This window comes from Acinonyx jubatus, chromosome A1, assembly GCF_027475565.1.
Source record: "Acinonyx jubatus isolate Ajub_Pintada_27869175 chromosome A1, VMU_Ajub_asm_v1.0, whole genome shotgun sequence".
NCBI classification, from domain to species: domain Eukaryota; kingdom Metazoa; phylum Chordata; class Mammalia; order Carnivora; family Felidae; genus Acinonyx; species Acinonyx jubatus.
The window spans coordinates 215,154,504-215,174,857 of record NC_069380.1 but is presented as its reverse complement, the minus strand read 5'-3'; the positions used below and the strand labels follow the sequence as shown (position 1 = coordinate 215,174,857).

At 36.1% G+C, this 20,354-nt stretch overlaps 1 pseudogene; it reads right to left on the bottom strand.

Moving 5' to 3' along the window:
• Positions 1-672: 672 nt before the first annotated feature.
• On the bottom strand, positions 673-2,241 carry LOC106986982 (40S ribosomal protein S3-like; annotated as a pseudogene).
• Between the last annotated feature and the right edge of the window lie 18,113 nt (positions 2,242-20,354).

Below are 20,354 nucleotides of genomic sequence, written 5' to 3'. Positions count from 1 at the left end.
CATATTTTAAAAATGCTTATAGACATTATTTAAGAAACACTCCAATTAGTTAAGGTTCTCAGTTACCTACAACAGGATTCACTCTGGTTAGATAAAAGCAGAAAAGAAACTTCTTAAAACTTAAAACCATTTTAAATGATATTAGGAATTTCAGAGTCTCCAAGAAATCTAGAAGCCAGTATTATGTACAGCAAGATCAATGCATTGGGGCATCACGAACTACATTACCAATTTTGCTGCCATCCCCATCAATACTATAGCTTCTTCGGGTCATACTAATTACTTGCAGGGTTACTGGCTGAAAACCAGTATGGTGGCTTCAGATAGATGAACATAGCACCAAACAGACTAAAACATGGTTTCTGTGTATGAACGGAATATTTGATTGGCAATGTCTGAGACCGAGCGTCAAAGGAAACTATGAGAATCAGTTCTGGTGTACATCTTAGGAAAGCAATAGTCATTATATGAGAAACGGTACAAATACATATAGGGCTTTGTAACTACAAAAACAATTAGACACTCAAACTCTAATAGACTAAGAGTTGCTGTTCAATGTCACAAAAACATTTTTGGTGAAATGTTTTCCATAAAATTAATCTTAATAACGTTAAATAAATCTTTTTTTCCCCTTATTTCCGGTAACTTTTTTTTTCTTTTACAAAGATTTTATTAATGGTCTTTGCAGAGCAAAATCCAGATTCCAGATCTAGCTGCTGAGGCAATTGGTACTGGCTGTGTCCCAGTAGGCGGATCTGGCTTCCCACCCTTCTGTTCTGAGATGGGGGTGGTGGGAAGTATCTCATCTTTGATTTCCACAATGCTCAATGATCTGTCAGGGACTTCTTAGGGCCAGTCTTACCACTTGTGTCCCAAGGAAGCATGATCTTCACTTTGATGCCCAGGACACCCTGTCTGAGCAGTGTCAGTGTAGTAGTTAACAGAGCCCCCACTGTGAATCATCAGGCCATCCACAAACTTCTTGGGTTAACTTTCTGTCCTCAGAGTTTCCCGGACACCAGCACCTCACAGCCTTTGGCCCCACTCTCCTTGATGACCCGCAGCACGGGCCACAGCAGCCCTTCTACACGGCGAGGCCTCCTAGGGGTTTGTAACACAGAGACTCTGCCTGGGTCAGCACACTGACCTCTTGGGGCCACGCTTCAGCATAAAGCTCTACACTGCATAAAAACTCTACAGGGAAACCAAACCTCTGCCGAACCACAGCAGTCAATTCTTGAATCCATAGGTCCTTCTCCCCAAGAACATCCTGCGTCCTGTTGGCCAAGATAATGATTTCTGTTCTGGTTGATGTAACTCGGACCCCAACCCAGGAGTCGCCATCTTCAGCCAGCTCCGAGTGAGAAACTCATTCTGTTCAGCTTTGAAGATGCCATCACCGACAAACTTCCTCTCGGAAATCTGCACCACATGTGCCAAGGAGCCCCACCCCCTTTATAATAAGACATTCCAAAATATTCTAACCTAAATGGAATTAGTAGGAATATACAAGATAACATTTGTGTAAAAATACTTTCCAACCAGTAAAATCTCGATGATACATAAGGTGGGATTTTCAGCATGGTCCTAAATTAGATGGTGAAGTTAGCTTTGTATACATTATAGTAGCTAATAATTATAATATTAAATAACACTATAAATTTGTGGCATTCAGACTCTCAGTTTGTATATTTAGAGAGGTAAATATAAGTAGCCAAATGTTTTGGATCTCAGTACAGGGGAAAAAAATCAACTCCATATCTGTAAGACATTAGTTTGAAAAGATTTTTCTCCCTTTATTTTAAGATTCTTAGCACATCTCATTTTCATAACAAGAACTGAGTTATGATTTTTTCACATTTTGTATCATAGCATAATTCAGTGCAGGGTTTTTGGAACCATAATTCCTAACCGTGTACTTTGCTTACAGATTCACTTGAGAAATCTCATTCTTTTTACACATCCTGCATTGAAACAGGCAGTTTGCTCCTACCTCGAAATAATGTATTGATACTAATAATGAAAACATCTAAAAAGGAAATCATTCCAAAGTAATATTTCTTGGGAGATGAGTTGAGTTATTAGCAGTTTGTTAGCAGGGACTAAAATTCTTCATCTTTTACCCTTTCTGGGATTAGAGCAGTGATAACATTTCTTTTGTGGTTCAAGGGTAAAACCATATTTTAAAAAGTACGGAGTCAAATGGGTCTTAACCTAAGTGATTCTTTGAACTTACAGCATGGCGGTTTGACTTCTAAAGAGATGGGATAGAATCTGTAAAAATAAAAGAAAGAAAACCTTCTTCAGGCTCCTTCTCAAGGAAAATTCTATGTATTCTGGATAAACTGTCTGATAACTATCTTTGCACCTAGTGAGAAGCAGAAACAAATTTACACTGAAAATTAAATAAGGCAGCAGGGTGTGTGTGTTAACTTTTGTAGTACAAAACCTCATGAAAATGACATATGTAAGGAATATAGTGGTATTACAAGTAACCAGATTGTCTCGATTGGGGCACTTGATAAATGTAATATTGCCAATTCTTGTATATTTATATCGTATAACCTTCTATGTGACACACTAAACTTCCCTTGGGTATAACCATCCTATGCTAAACATGGGCCCGTGTACAGTACAGTAACATAGATTCATGATCTTACTTAGGTTTGGGAAAGCAGAGGCAATGCCTATTGTAGTTTCAAATGACTCCTGTGTGAAAATATTTTTACTCAAAAGTTTATTCAAAGACAGAGTAAGCTTAGAGCAACATTTCTTTTTTTTATTTATTTCTTTTTTTTTAATGTTTATTTTTGAGACAGAGACAGCATGAGGGGGGAGGGGCACAGAGAGAGGGAGACACAGAATCTGAAGCCTGCTCCGGGCTCTCAGCTCTCAGCACAGAGCCCGACGTGGGGCTTGAACTCACGAACTGCAACATCATGACCTGAGCGAAGTCAGATGCTTAACCGAATGAGCCACACAGGCGCCCCTAGCAACATTTCTTTTTTAAGATTTCAGTTTATAAGTTTCACAGATCTGGGAGCTTGTTAATAATATCCAGCCCAGGATTTACAGTTTCAGTTAAATGTTGAGGTAGACAGAATTCCACAGTGGTCTCCTGTGACGCACACTTTTATATAATCCTTCCCCGTGAGGGTGGGCAGAACTTGTGAATATTACGAAGTATCACTCCTATGATTAGGTTGCTAATCAGCTAACTTTTTGGTAATCAAATAGAAGATTAATCTGGGTGGGACTGACCTAATCCTTTGACATCTTAGATTAAGTGTCCTGAGAGAGTCTCCTGTTAAACTTGAGGCGGGACACAAATGGCCAGGTTGTGAACTACATGTAGAATTGCATCCATAGGGCCTTGCTTCTGCAGCCACAGGGTAAGTGGTTCCTGCCAACACTATGGGAGCTTGCAAGAGTACTGAGCCTGAGATGAGACAATAGCTCCAGTTGGTTCCTTGATTTTAACTTGCTCAGAGCCTGAACTGAGGACCTTGCTAACTCATGCCTGGCCTCCTGATCCATGGCAACTATGAGATAATATCTGATTTTCTCAACTACTAAATGTGTGGTAATTTGTCACACAACAGTAGAGAAATATCACAATAGTGTCTTACAAAATGTCTTACAATAACTAGTATTCTAAAAAATAATTGGTAATTGCAACAACTCAATTTCTCTGCAGAGTATGGATGAAAACTGTGAATATCCATAGTGCTAACATAACTGAGCAAAGAGAAGATAATAGAAGACAATAGGGAATTGTAGGACGTGTGCAGAATTGAGGGGTGAACTCTAATTCAGCAACTGGCAATGATGTTAAATGTGGCCAAATCTTACGTTTCTTTAAAAACAACCAAAAAACTCTAGGTTTTTCTGTGTGTGTGTTCATAACATGAAATCAGTTGGCAATAACATGCTCCATCCTCTGCAAAAAGGAAAAAAAAAAAAGAAAGAAAAAGAAAAAAAAACAATCCGTGTGGACCAAAAAAAGAAGTCAACAGGACAGTGTTTTGTAACCTGTGGCATAAAGTTTAAGAATAAGTACATTTGCTTAAGTTCTCCTTTTAGAGATAATCTTTGTGATTACATATTTGTCCATATGTAAACCCTTGTTCTTTTTGTCTCATTCACTCATTTCCCCCCACCCTGCATTCATTTATTTACAAAAGAAATACTCACTGAGCATCTGTTATGGGACAGACACTATGCAATGCATAATGTACAAAGAATACAAAAATATCCCAGCCCACGAGGCTTATTTCTCCCAATACCATACATGGAAAAGATAATTAAAATATATACAATGTAAATGTTGATAAGACCTGTAAGGGGAGAAAAAGTAAAGAAATTACAGAGAGAATGCAAGATTAGAAATGGGTGGTGGGGTGGAGAAAGACTGTTTCATGTGCATGCACTTTATTCCAGGTGGTTTCCTATGTGCTAGACCAACAGAGTAAAGAGGATACAGGGCTCTTTCTCAAAGAGCTTATTATTTGCGGAAATTGATGTACAGGTAATCAGACTATGTTCTAATAAGTATTTGTGATGCGTGACAGGACACAGCAAAGGACAGGGTATTAAGCAAACATGCAGGAATGCCAAAAGTGAACTCTGAGAGTTCCTAAAATGTGTGTAAGCTTTCAAATGTTTGCTAGGAATTTTAATTAAATAACCTCTAAGTATCTTTTGACCCTCTGAGCCTCTGTGATTTAAATTCAAGGAAAATATTTTCAAATTCTGTATGAGAATGCAACCTGTCAAACTTGAGATCTCCATAGCATCCCAGGAATCTTTTGGAAAGTAGTTTTCCCCATAAACTTTCATATGAAGTCATGCCTAGACAGACATTTGATATGTGGAAAACATGGAGAGAGTTTGGTTCTGAACTTTGCAACATTTCCAGAGGCACAACAATCCTAAAATTTCAATTTTCAGAGTCACTAGAAGACAAAGGTGACCTTAGATGTTTCAGATATGTTCTCCTGATGTAAGGAGTCTAAGCTGTGGTAGGGAGGAGATGGAAAGGACCTAGACTTGTGGAGTAAATTATCACTGCAGGGAGGACAAGGTCACCCCAGAGAGGAAACTGCTGTATCCAGGATGGCAGTAGAACAGGTTTTAAGTACTAGTGAAATTCAATAAAGAAGGCACAGAGTTTGCCAGAGTGACTTAAACATGTCAGTTTACAGAGAGTTCTACTAAAATTAAGTTTACAAATATAAATTCATTGTTTTTCTCCTTGGAAATCAAGGGCTGGGTATCTTGATGACAGTGGCCCATGAAGCCGTCTAAGAAGGAAAAAGGGAAGCCTGGGAGCCGCCCAAGCTCTTTTGCCCCAGGTTGGCGTCTCAGTATCAGTGGAGCTACACAAAGTGGCTACTTTCTCCACTGTAGCAAGAGAAGCCCAGCCATGGAATGGCAAAGCTTGAAAGCATTCTTTCCTACCTCCACGCATTCCTGAGAAACCTCTCGAAAGAGTTCAAGAAAATTCAGTTAATTCAAATCCGAGTAACAAAAATGGAACATACTTTCAGCAGAGATAGAATTACATGGACGATTACATTAGAATTTGGGGAGAAAATACAAAGTGTTTGTCCCCCTATACACTGCTTTCAAACTTTTAAGGATTCTCTTTCAAAGATGGTCCTTGCTGGAAACCAGAGTGGATATTTTCAACCACAGTGTGTAGCAGTAAATGAATTACAAATTAGGTGACTTTGGTAATCACAAAATTCTCTTTTTTAGAGATAGTTTATAGTAAATTGTGACCATGTTAAAAGTTTTCATGTGTTTGTTTCCTGATTTAGCAGTATTGTGTACACTTTCAAAACCACTTTCTGTATCTTCTACAAATATATGAAAGGTTTTCTGACTCCAAAAACAAAGAGGAAATGACTAGTCTGTTAAAAGAAAAAACAGAAGGTGGAATTAAATTGCTTTTCTAAAGGACAGCACAAAGTAATTACGTAGTAAGGGTTAAGATCTGGAGCAAATTTAGCAGGGTATAGTAGTTAAATGTTGCCCTCTAAAACCTAAAATATTGGGGGATTAAGATAAAAAAGCCATTCATTATCAATAATGGGTCATTTTTTAGAAATATATTAATGCTTTTTTTAAGCTATTACTTGTGTGCAACTGTTAAATTTTTTCTCTGTTGAAAAATCAGTGCGAAGGACGGTCAGTAGAAATAGGCTATCTCCTTCTTCTCTTTCTGTAATTTTCCACAGTGAAACTTTGAATACTGTTGCAACTCTCTTTTCCCTGGAGTTGGGTATGCAATACACATAATGAAATAGTACAGTTGGATTGACTTCAGCAGTTAACTTGGTAAAATTGCCAGTTGATCTTGGTCATTGAATTGACTAATTAGTCAGCCAGTATCTTCTTACAAGTTGAAACTTTTTACTGTAAAGAGATCAAAACTGTCTTTCCTTCATGTGATCCCAGTTCCTATTAGTAAAATGCATTCAATTCATATCCCTTCTCTTTACCAGGCGTATGTCCACCTTTCTAATCTTTCCTCCCAGGAATAGGACCCTCATGGTGGTAAAGACTGTGGTCCAAATGATTTTTTTTTCTCTGCCTTTGTTGAATTTGCTGCACGGTGGATAATCAGAACTGCATCCTTGTGATTTTGCACAGAGGAGTCTCATTGTATGACCATTATTCCCATGTCATTTGGATATCATGTTAACACTCACTGTAGAAGTCCACCTGCTTCTCTTTTTCCTTCAAACATGAGGTATTGTGTATTATGTGGCTTCCTTGGGTGACCTCACATTATTGAGCAACCACTAATTCTCTTAGCACAGTTGTCTTTCGTGTGGCATATTAGCCCCTTGAACACCAAATGGAGGCCAAGGAAGATCAAACTACCAGTTGGTACTTACTAGTTTGTTTTCATCTTCAACTTTGTCTTTGCTGTTACTCCATCACTGCTGGATGCATGGAGTCCCAGCTTTTATGTTCCTGTACTTTTCCCTCACCTATCTGGATGTCTTTGAGTACTTTAATCACCTTGTTTTATTTCCAAAGTCTCTCCATGCCAGTATAGCATTTCCTCTTTTGATTTGCTTTTGGAAATGTCCTGTGCATTCGTCTCCCTTTTCTGCTACCCTGTGTTTTAGTGCACACAGAGATCAACTAATCCAGACCTGATGGTGAAAAGATTGCAAAGAAAAAAAAAAACAACTAATTTTCTAACACATCCAGGTTCACTATTTCAACAAGATTCCCCAAGTCAGCTTCAAATTGTCACTTGAAATTAACCCACCTCAAGATTATTTTACTCTAATAATCCATTATTCTTTTATTATTGCAGTAGTTTGCACTGCTCAACTCCTGAATTTAATGGTAAGGGATTGAAATGGAGCAGAAACACACAAAATAGAAGACAAATTCAAAATGCCTTTATAATCCATTGTGTAGTCATGGAATAATAGTTATTAGCCATGTTTTCTCTTAAATTCGATTTACTTCTCTTGAGTCATTCATCTTAATCAACCCAGTTTAAATAATTACCAGATAATATCTGAGCAGCCTCAATAACTCAGGATTTAGAAAGGCAATACAGAATTTATTAAGAATGACAATTATGATTAGGTAATAAATGACATACAATTTACTAATGACTAACAAAGACCCACATTAATAAATGTCAAGTCAAAATTTTGTATGTGCGGCTATGCTAATAACATTAAAATCCTTAAACACTATAAGATTGCTGAAAGTCTTTGGTAAGGGTGGATATAAATATTGGTTTAGTGAGGATACTTTCCTTTTGTTGTTCTGAGTTGCAGTATTTATCAATCTTTTGAACCCTTTGTGTTCAAATCTCATATATTGATTAATATTTGTTATTTCTTTGTATTAACACTTTGACTAACAATTATATAGCATACTAATCTATCCTCATTTAGACAGAGTTCATACTCTAAGTAAACTATGTTCAATTGCTAATTTTCTAGAATGAAAAGTGTTCTTTTCCTTCTAGTTAATATGTAATTCTTTTCATTCAATGCAGAATAAAAATGGAATTGGATGACTTTAAATAAGTCCAAAACCTGAAAATTACTAACCACAGCTGCCTTTTACTGTAGGTTATGTGTCCACTCTGCTCACATACAATTGTTCAAATAAACCACAGTGACTAACTGGTGTAGCCTGGATCTCTGTCTTTTTATGTATCTCTGGCCTATTCTTTAAAAGGAATCCCACTGCAGACAATCTTTTGGGCCTTACAAGCTTGCAGTAAAGCAGTATTTAATATTCCTTCTGACTTCAGAAGCTGAGTTAAATTGTTTAGATTGTTTGCCTGCATTCTGACATAAATGCCTACTTTAACTTGGCAAATATCTAGGCATACTGTCATTATTATACTTGTTGGTCTAAAGAAGTAATTTGAGTTTATATGGCAGTGACAGTTAATATTTGAAGCTTTCAATTAATCAGATATATATTGCATACTAGATGGAACTATAATTCAGGTTTGTATTCATTCAACTCTTTTGGTGCCATACACAATGCACGGAATGGAATTCAAATATTTTCTTTGAATTTATATTTAAACTCACAAAGAATATAGTGCGTAGTTACCAATTTCAGAAAAAAAATGACAAGTTTGTGTTTGAGATTATCTTTTTTTTGTTTGAAATTCAAAAATTTATTTTTATTTAAATTATTTCCATGTTTTTCAAATGACAGAAGATACAGCAGATGTAAAACAAAGAAGCAGTAATAATTAAAACATATATGTGCTAACATGCATTTATATATCAGTTTTTAAAATTAAATTATGATAGTGTCACATCTAAAATTGAATACCTGGCAGTTTCTGGAACACTTATTTAAATTAGTAGCTGTCTGCTAAATATTCTGTGCTAAATAAATGCTCCACAAGTAAAAATAGTCACAAATCATCTTTTTGTTGGTCATTAATTATCATTAACACATTTATTTATTAGGGGGACAGGATCACCTAAAACAACTTAGAAGTATTCCAAAGCTAGTGACAGCTAGTAATGACTCAGTGTTAACATCGTGCCCTGAAAATTATTCATTCAACTTATATTTGAGTAGAGGAACAGTTTTAAAATGTGATTCTTATTTTCAAGAGTGCATTTAAATTAATCCAAGATGTTGTGGCAATGGAAATTCCTAAGGAGTGTAGAAATGATTGGAAGTGCACCTGACAGTGTGAATTGCCTTGAAGACCAATTTATGTACAAAGACTTGCAAAGATTCATCAAATTTATATCTATCTATCCAACTAAGCTTCACATAATTTCTTATTATAGGATTACTTTAAATCAAATCTTTAAACCAAACTGCATAGTTTGTGAGATCCACATATAAAAATTCAAAGAGATTATTTTCTAAATTTTATTCTCTATTTTGCAGCAGTTTACTGGTTTCCTTGAAATGACAGAAATTCTGCAGCAAAATGATTCTTGCATAAACTGGAATGCTAAAACATTTTGGGGAATAAAAGAATTCCTATAAATGTTTAAATAAAAATTTTATTGTTACAGAACATTTTGCCCATATTAACATCTGTTCCTGTTTGGGGAGATTTTCTTCTTGGCAAGGTAGGACTGTATCTATCCAATGGTTGTCAACCAGTCCCAGAATGCGTGGAGAGCTGCTCAAAGAGCTCATCGCTCTGCACCTGTTCAGGCTGCACAGCCCAATTTTGAACTGCAGAGTGACAGCAGAAAAACACACACAAGGTGCTGTAACTCTGCAAAAAAGAATCATATTATGTGTCCCTTGTTGTCAGAATTCATGAATGCCCCACATAATGTGATAGTAACAAGAAAAATCTTTGGATTTATCATTACTGTCTTTAAACCTTTAGGGCCATATAGTGCTGTTAGAATCTTCTAAAGTGAACCTTCAAGTGTAATTAATTATTAACCGAAGTTAAAGGCTTCATACACCATATTTTCTACTTATTCAAATCAGTCATGTTATGACAGACTAGCCCATCTATCTGCAGGAGAGTGCTGGTTGCTTCCACTAACTCAACAACTTCTTGTAAGTCACTTAACTTTAGATTCCTGATCAGTTTTGTTTCCATCGTTAATACTGAGGCCTTCTGGAATCAAGGACAGAATTTGAATCAGAATTCAGGAGTCCAGAGGGACCTTATTTATTAGTAGCTCTGTCCTGGGAGACAGCACATAAAAGGCTAATTGGGCTCAAAGTCTGAGGAAACAAAGTTCCACTCTTATAAAGTGCAGATTTACACAATTCCATGGATTCTCAAAGGATGCCGTGGACCTAAAAAAGTCTCTGTACCTAAAACATTCTCCTTTTCCATATCACTCTTCTTATTCACATAGTATGAAGAAGCCACTGTTTTATTTATTTTCTTGAAAATATTTTATTTTGAAAAAGTATAAAGATTCAGGAGAAAAAACAGAGTTTGTTTTATTTGAGAAAGAATTTGGCTCCTACGACCCTATTTAAACTGCCAATCTTTGGGAAATAAACAGCAGTTGCAAATAATACAGTGAATTCAGATATTCACAAACAGGGCCAAAAAAATACAAATTTAAAAAATGAAATCACTCATTAGGTTTCTCTAGGTTCCAAAGTATCTTAGAATATCTTTAATTCTATTTAAGCAGAAAACTGATGTAACCCGTAGGAAGAGCCAGCAAGAGTTACAGAAATCTGAATATTGCTGCTGCCAAGATTTACTTTTAATAAAATTAGCTGAAGGCTAAGTTTTAAGAAATTCCCATTACACAACCTTGAAACTTGGAAATCGATGATGGTGTTGGTTTTGGGCCCATGTGTCTCTCAGAAATGAAGTGATTTGTTACTTGGGATAGCTAATCTTCTGCCAATAAAAGCAGTCCTGGTGTTGGTGATGGGGGTCTAGGTACCACTAAAAAATATATATCACTGGGAGATCATGTCTTTCAGTAGATGGAAAATATAAATCACGCTATGAGAGAAGCTTTATAGTTCTTGTACCCAGCCCAAAACACTGTGACTGTGCATTACCCCTTCTAATCTATACTTCTTGGTATTTTGGGTTGTCACTATTACTATTGAATAAATGAATTAATGCTAGACAACAGATATTTTAATGAGCATATATAGTAACAAAAAATAATTACATAAAATATGTTTAATTGTAGTTGATTTTTTTAAACAAATAAAATACTTATAAATATTTCTTGTATTACATTTGGGTCAAGGAGTTGGTTTAACCTATAACTATAAAAGTATTTCTTGGGATCTCCATGCCCTTGGTCTCTAGCGTTCACTCAAATCTTGTTTACATCGTACTGTGAGCTGAGGGCAATTTTGTGCAAATAGGAAACTAGCATTATATTCTTTTCCAACATACCCCAAATTTTTCAATAGATAATTATTGCAAAAAAGACCTCCAATTTGAATTATTGTTCCATTTTAGTATCTTGAAACAAAAATATCTACCAGGGTAAAAGTCTGTGATTTATAAACATTTTTGGGTGAATTATTGTCAAATAGTTGTCAAATTTTGTCAAATTATTGTCACATTTATAAAACATTTTCGGGTGCTTCATGTCAAAATTAGACATGAAGCAGGCAGTATAAGAATTATATAATCATTTAAATAAAAATCAATAATTGAGGACCCCAGGTCGCACAATTACTATATGAAATGCATTGGTATTCCTTTTTTAAAAAAAGATTTTATCCTTAAGTATCTCTACACTCAACTGAGTCACTCATGTGTCCACATCAGTATAAGTTTTTTAATGAGTACTTAAAGGGTCCGTTTATGTATGAATTTATTGGAAGAAGAATAAGAGAAATTTCTGGCGTGTTAGGTTAAAATGGGATTGAGTAGAGAACATGTCATCTGTCTCAGATTGTAGACATGGATGAAACTGTGTCCATCTCATAATTTTAAGGGATGTTCCATTTCCCTGAGAAAAAATTCCAAGCAGCACTCTTTAATGGATAAGAGACCTTTGCCAACACTTGTGTCATAGAGCATCAAATGGCCTCACAGAGGAACAAGGAAAATCATCAAAGATACTTAATGGTGCACAGTGGCAAAAGATGGGGCAGAGGTGTTAAATAGCATTAGAGGAAAGAAACCAAATCAAAAAACCAGGTAGCTGAGTAGGCTTTTTATAAGCTAGCACTAAGGCACACTTTAATCCAAAATTTCACAATTCATTTGGAGTCCTGCTTCCTTTTCATTCTTTGTTTCTCTGAGTTTTGGGTCCAGTCTGAGGCTGTACTCCATATGATAGCAAAAATGGTGGTGTGAATTTTAGTCCTTAAAACACCCATGTCATTCTGTCCTTAGGACAATTCCTACCTTCTCAGAAAATGGTTGAAATTTACTATGATTCAACTAGATAAGGTCAGATGCCTACTCCAGAATAATGCAGTGTTCTCAGAAAAATGGACAGTTCTGATCAGCTTAACCTAAGTAAAGGCCTTCACTCCTTGAACTAGGTGTGGAGTAACTTTTCTGGAAGATGTTTAGTTCCTAAAGTGGGTTTGTCAGGGGGTCGCCAAGGAGGCAAAGAGGGTTAATTATTGTTAAGAGGGCAACCATCAGTTATCTACTATATTATCTTGTATGTGTTGTAAAAATGAAGTGAAATAATGCATGTAGAGTCATTTTCACAATGTGTGGTCACTATTAACCAATTATTTTTCAGTGACAATGATGTGATATTCTTAGGATATGAATGTATAATATAGAAATGCATTTAGGCAACTAAACCTACTTCTAGGTAACTTGGGAGTTGAATATTGGCATCTGATTCTGACCTCCTTCCTAACTTAACATAAAAAACACCAATTTTATGTGAAAATAAGGGCTATGATACATATCTGTGCTGGAAGTTAGAAAATGTTAGTATACACGTCAACAACTTAGAAAACTATCTGCCAAGGAAAATTTTCTGAAAGAAGAGCCAAACTGATCTGCAGTTATTCTCAAATGCCTTCTAAGAAGTACACAGAAATAACAAGATTCTACACTAACCCTTTTCTGAAGTGAGAAAGTAGTAGAAGCCATTGGGCGCTATTAAGTTATGGAGTACACATGTACAGAGCACTGAAATCGATGTCATAGCGAACAAGGATATTGTGTCTCATCTTTACCACACAAAGGGGGTAAATAAAATAGTACCAGTTGTTAACAGCCGCACAAAACTTTAAATAGTTCTTCATCATAAAAACAATCATTCTACCTTGGACATCCCTGGAAAGACTTCTCTCCTTATCCCTCTTATCTGGTCCCCTCAATGGGCAAAATTAAACTACTCTATATTTTAATATTTTCTGTATTCCTTACCTAGTCCTGAATGGTTTGTACAGCAGTCAAATCACTAATAAACTTCATTTCAATTTTATTTTGTTTTCAACATTTATTTATTTTTGAGAGACAAAGTGTGAGCAGGGAAGGGGCAGAGAGAGAGGGCGACACAGAATTCAAAGCAGGTTCCAGGCTCTGAGCTGTCAGCACAGAGCCGGATGCGGGTCCCTAACCCACAAATTGTGAGATCATGACCTGAGCCGAAATGGGACGCTTATCTGACTGAGCCACCCAGGTGCCCCATTTTAATTTTGAATACTGATCAAGCAGAGGATTTTGTCTGAAAGGATAAATAAAATAAAGAATCAGACACATGAAAACATTGTTTCAAAAAAAAAAAAAAAACCCAAAACCCAAAAACCAGAAACCTCCGAAGTAAATCAGTAGTTGAATTAATGCAAAAATTAAGATGTTTAGGAAAGTTTTATAATTTTTATTATCAAAAATTTAAGGTGTGCCTGGGTGGCTCAATCAGTTACGTGTCCAACTTCGGTTCAGGTTGTGATCTCACAGTTCATGGGTTCCAGCCCCACATCAGGCTCTGTGCTGTCAGCAGAGAGCCCACTTCAGGTTCTCTCTCCTGCTGTCTTTCCGCCCATCCCCTACTCACATTCTCTCCGTCAAAAATAAATATTTAAAAAATTAAAACAACTTCTCATAAAATCAGAGAATATCATAGGAATTTGAAAATATGATCAATGTTTTAAACAAATTGTCATGGTGAATACTTACTGTAATAATGAAAGCAAAGAATTGAAATTGCAAATTACTGTTAAGAATTTTTTTTGAAAGAAGTGGTATTTTAAAATGAATGAAATAAGACAAAGAATGGTACAGCAAAGCTAAATTTTGTATAATAGTAGTTTAGAAGGAAGTAGATTGCAAGAATCGAAAAAAACTATAAAAGGAACATTTATGATGTGGAAGCAAATAAACTGAACTTGTAATTTCAAATAAAATAAAAATCCCACAAAAAGTAGGGCGAATGGGACTCCAAAATTTTGAAAATCTGGTTGTAATGTTTAAATTTCAAAGACAAAGAAAAATACAGTTTGATATGGAAGAGGAAATGGTTCATAAAGAGGAAAAAGCATATGAATATGTGAGCAAACAGAGGATCAGACTGTCAAATCAGAGTCATACAAATCAGTTCTTACTCAGGATTATACTTTACTAATAACATGAAAGGCAAACAAAGAGGTTCAGATACAGCTGGGAGATTTTTTTTAATGTTTATTTATTTATTTTGAGAAAGAGTGGCAAAGAGAGACAGTGGGGGAGGGACAGAGAGAGAGGAAGAGAGAGAATCCCAAGCAGGCTTTGCACTGTCAGCCCAGAGCCTGATGCGGGGCTCGATCTCACAAACTGTGAGATGATGACCTGAGCCAAAACCTGGCTCAACCGACTGAGCCACCCAGGCGCTCTGAATGTTTCCATTTTACACCAAGATGGCTTATGATTTTATATGGAGCCGCCTGGGTGGCTCAGTCGTTTGAGTGTCCGACTTCAGCTCAGGTCATGATCTCACAGTTTGTGAGTTTGAGTCCCGCGTTGGGCTCTGTACTGACAGCTCAGAGCCTGGAGCCTGCTTCGAATTCTGTGTCTCCCTCTCCCCCATTCACACTCTGTCTCTCTCTTTCTTTCTCAAAAATAAACATAAAAAAATTTAAAGATTTTATATAATATTTTCAGAAAATCATGTATACCTAAATCCTTGGATTCTATCTGTGTTTACTATAAGGAATCCTAGGCCAAGGATATTTGGATAAGAGTTTTGATAAATAAGGACTCTTCTACTTTCAAGACAATATTAAGAGTCTCTTTAGGATGACTTTCAGTTAGCAATTTGCAAGGAAATTAGACCAGGTCACCTGTCTCCTTCCCTAGGAGCATTTCCCCAGTATTCAGGTCAGCGATGAATCATGGTCTAGCTGCTTTAACTCTTTTTTTCCCATTTGTATTCCTTTCAGTTTAATATCCCCTTGCTATATATATTTTTAAGTTTTTAAAAAATATTTGTCTTACAAAATTTTCTCCAAAATCTTTTTACAAAGTAATATACAAAAGGACCACTGGGATTTGAATTTTCCAGTGAGAAATGGCAGTCCCCCCTACAGCCAGGGTAATGTGACTCCATACCTTCTACCTTCCCTCTAATTCAGACTTTCCAGCTCAGCAGATGTACAATTTGCTACAAAGCTAATAATAACATTACATTCACTAGAAATTGCTCTTGGCCCCTACTCCCAGTCATCTAACTTTATTTTGACAAATAGAGAATCCTAGAACTGTCATAATAGAGGGATTCACAATTAGCCTTAATGAGGCCAGATGAGGTAAACTTATGACCCAGCCTAAAGTATCTCTGGAATATACACTGTCAAAAATAAAGTTACTGATACGATGTTTCAGGGCTTCAATTTACTTGGAATGCTTATTTAATCTCAGGCCTGGGAACACTAGATTAGGAAAACAAAAGAAAAAACGTGTTGAAGAGGTAAAAAGTTACACAGGCAATTGCATTCTCCACCAACCAGATTTTAGAAATCTTACTTCCTTTCATAATTCAATTTGAAGGCCCACTAATTTAACTAAAATATCCCAGCTTTTTATAAATTTATGTATATAACTGAAGTACAGTTGACACACCATGTTATGATAGTTTCAGATATACAACATAGTGATTCAACAGGTCTTTATACGTTATGCTATGCTCAGGCAACACTATTTTAATACTGTTGACTGTGTTTCCTATTCTGCACCTTTTATCCTGTGACTTATTCATTCCATAACCGGAAACCTGTACTTCCCACTCCCTTTCACCCATTTTGCCTATCCCCTATCCCCTTCCCAGTGGCTACCATCTGTTTTTCTTTGTATTTATGGGTTTGTTTCTACTTTCCTTTTTGTTTTTACAACTTTTTAAAGTAACAACTATTTGCATTTTTCATTCTGTTTTCAATGAGGTCACTGTTCTAGGGACAGTAAGATAGTTGTGAATTATTCACCTTGATTGACGTATGTTGATCAAAAGAAATTCATCCAGGTAGGCCAAATTGATAGAGTTTGCTAAAGACCTTAAATTACATTCTTCAAGGCTGGTTTTGTTACAGCATAGGGGTAGTGTAGAATTAGGCATCATTCTGGTTAATACCTACATGAGGCTAGAAGTGAAGTCTCATGCAATCCATTTGACATCTATGCCCTGGAGAATTTTGCTTACAGCTCTTTTCAAGTGATGCCTTTCCTGTGTAGATGGGGCACAGTTCTTTGGCACAGTGACCCTGTAGTTTGATTTTGTCCTTGGGTTTCTGTCATCTCAGTCCATCAGACACAAAGTCTAATTACTGACACAACTAGAACCAGGCAACCATCTTTGGGATATAACCAAGGCATCTGATTTAGCCTTATAATCGTTTTTGAGTCTTCAACTATGTTTTGGTTTTTGGTATTCTTTTTTTTTTTTTTTTTGGTGGTCATCTACATAAACTACTTTTTCCACAAAAATTACATTCATTCTGAGCCTATTTGTCTAATTATACATAAGTGCTATAGGCTATATCCTAAGATTCTGTGCATATTATTATAATGCATTGAGAATGGGAGACACATATAAATATATAGAGATCAATAGTTGAATTAATGCAAAAGTTAAGATGTTTAGGAAAGTTTTGAAATTTTTATTATGAAAAATTATGTATATATACATATATTCCATCATCAAGCTGATTTCCAAACATTGAAGTGTCCCTTAATCCAGAAAGTCTCATCAGTGAGTCAGGTGGCCAGCTTTGCCTTGGCGGAGATAGAATCTGGGGCTCTGACAGACAGTCATGGGAGCAAAAGATCTTTGGAACCTTCTCTCCTTCACTTCTTGGGCAGTGAATCAGCCTCCTCCTGAACACAGTAAACTCCCCTTGAATTCTGTTCCCTTCACTGTGTTCTTTGACATAATCCAGTTTACGAGTGGGCTTTACCCCACTGCTCCCTCTTGTTTACTACTAGAAGGCTGTTTTCCCCAAACTATTGAATGTAGCTTATGATTCCTACTTTTATTTCACTCTCAGTAGGAGGCAAGATATTAGCTTTTCATTCAGGCCTTTTCAGGTTCTATGGCTTTAATTGAAGCAATAAATTTAGCACCTTATTTGAGAATTATCTGTTATAAATCAGGATCCTCATAATTGGATTTGAGTTCGTTCAGACTAGGATATAGAGAGTGAATTTGCTAAGGTGTTTGAGGAGTTTGGAGCATGGCTGGGTCTGCTCCCTTCACCAATCAAACTTTGATAATAAGCTGTCAAACTTTTAATAGAAAAACTATATATATTTACTTTTTTCACTCCATTTTTAAAAACTAAATAAACAAAACCACCCATCCGATCAGGCTGTCATTTTCTCACAGGCCTTTTCAAGTCTCCCCTTCAGCCTCCCTTTCTTTTGTAAGGTGTGGAATTTCCCCCCTAATTATGTAGTTCTTTTACCTTTAATACCTTCTCCTGAATATTCCCCTTCCTTCCCAAGTGCAAGTTTATACAAGGCACCCAAGATCAAGAGCACACCCTATCACCACATCTAGAAACATCCTTGTCAATGGCATTACATTCATTTGTTTTGAAGTGCCAGGGTGGGTCAGTTGGTTGAGCATCTGATTGTTGATTTCAGCTCAGGTCATGATCCCAGGGTCGTGGGATAGTGGGATAGAGCCCTGCGTCAGCCACTGTGCTGGGCTCTGTGCCAAGCATGGAGCCTGCTTAAGATTCTCTCTCTCTCTCTCTCTCTCTCTCTCTCTCTCTCTCTCCCTGTCTCCCTCTCTCCCTCTCTCTGTCTGTTCCCATCTTCCCACTCTATCACTCTCTAAAATAAATACATAAATACATAAATAAATTAATTAATTAAGTTTGTCTCTGTGGCTATCATAAAGACAGTAGGAAGTCACTTATATGGTTAACATTTTGACTACTTAGGAAGGATTCCATTTGTATGTTGGGAAGGGTAGGACCGTTACCCTTCTCGGGTAGATGTGCCCAATAGCATTTATCTACTGCTGCAGATTAGATGGAATATGCCTGGAAACTCCTGTCCATAAATATGTGCAATGTATTGAGTATCTGTATCAACTCACATAAATCCCTTTCACTCAGTAGAATAAAAAATTAGTGATGTGCCTTCTGAATATTAATTCTAAGAATATGTGCCTATATAACTCACCAGGTTTCTGTTGATATTGTTTCATAAAACAATCCAGGTATTTAAAAGAATACTCTCTTTGGCCTCCAGATATCTGTATATTCTTACATATAATAGAAGACCTTAATTGAGTTACCTTGTAAGTGAATATCACATTTCTTCACTGCCATAAGGCTTCTTAAGTCAAAGGCTTAAGAAAGCTTTTCAAGGATAGGTAAACTTGTCTTACATACAGAGTTTTCTCTTCATTTCATTTATTCTTTCAAATTTTTAGACTGAACGAAGGCTGTTAGCAATGACCAAGGAAGAGAAATTCTGCTATCTTTCTTTCAGTCTTATACTAATAATTATTTAACTACTGGATCTCTTTTCTCCAAATTCCACTGGTAAGACTCCCCACAATTTACCCCATCATTTCCCTCATACAAAGGATGGGTATGTAATAATTCTGTAATCAAAGTCTCATTATGTTTTTTTTTCCTCACCTTTTCTTCTAAAAAGTACCCTATTATGATTTATGAGCCTGTAAAGCAATCCTATTCATAATGCCAATGAAAGCTAACACAGAAATTGAATTGTCAGATCTGACTCACACAAATCAGAGACATTACCCAGCATTAAATGTTACTAATAATATGAAATACACAATCATGCAAGAAGAAAAGGCAAAGATGGGAGAAATCTGCACATTCTGCATAGTTCCTTGGTACTTGTTTCACATTGGACACATTCCCTCTGGCCCAATGGGATAGATGAGGTCACTAAGTGTAGTTTCTGGGTCACTTCACCCAAAAGTAAGAGCTTAGGTTTTGAAGCATCTTTGTTTTATATTCAGATGATTCTAGGGATTGTGTGACATTTTCCAGGGAATCATGATTCATAAATCTGTAGAGTTGAGATTTGTTTACTATAAAAAATCCTAAAGCATGATAATTCCTCTAAGACTAATCCATAGATACTACTCTTACAGTAAATATCAGAAGTTTATTTACCAAAAGATCAAAATGTAAGAATACTTGCAAGGAGATAAAACCAAGCCATCAACCAACCTCCTTTTTCCCAGGACAACTTACCCCAACAAACTTTCCTTATAATTTGGGGAGGAATGGATTCCAGGCCAGCTGCTTAAGTTCTTCTACAACCCAGAATGAGTTTGGGTGAGTCTATAACTCTAAAATCTAAAAGTTAACAGGGAACAATGTCAGAAACTTGACGGAAAATGAGTTTGATCTAAGACTCCTAAATCTAATGATATGTGTTAAATGTATAAGAAAAATAATGTATATGCAGCTCTAGCTAATTAAAGAAAATACTTCACATGAAAGTCTTATTTTTTTTGAAAATCTGATTTTTTAACAAAAATATTCACCCAGATTTTTAAAGAAACATTATGCATATGTCTCCATTTTCTAAACTCTTACATATATATATTTTTAATTTGATTCCTTTTGAGTTTATTCTGGTGTATGCCGGTTGTATCGATCCAATTTTAACTTTTTCCACATAACTTCCTGCTTCCCAGATATCTTTTATGAAGTCATCTTAATTCCAGGATTTCAGATACTCTTTTAAAAATATAAGTCCCCATAATAGGTTGATTCTATTTCTGAATCCCTATTCTAGTTCATTGGTCTTAATGTTCATCAGGAACTAATACCAAAACATTCTTGTTACTATGGGGCATGTTTGTTTTCTGGGGCTGCTATAACATAATATCACAAACTGGATGGCTTAAATAAACAGAAATAAATATGTCACAATTTTGAGGCTGGAAAGTCCAAGATCAAGGTGCTGGCTGATTCAGTTCCTG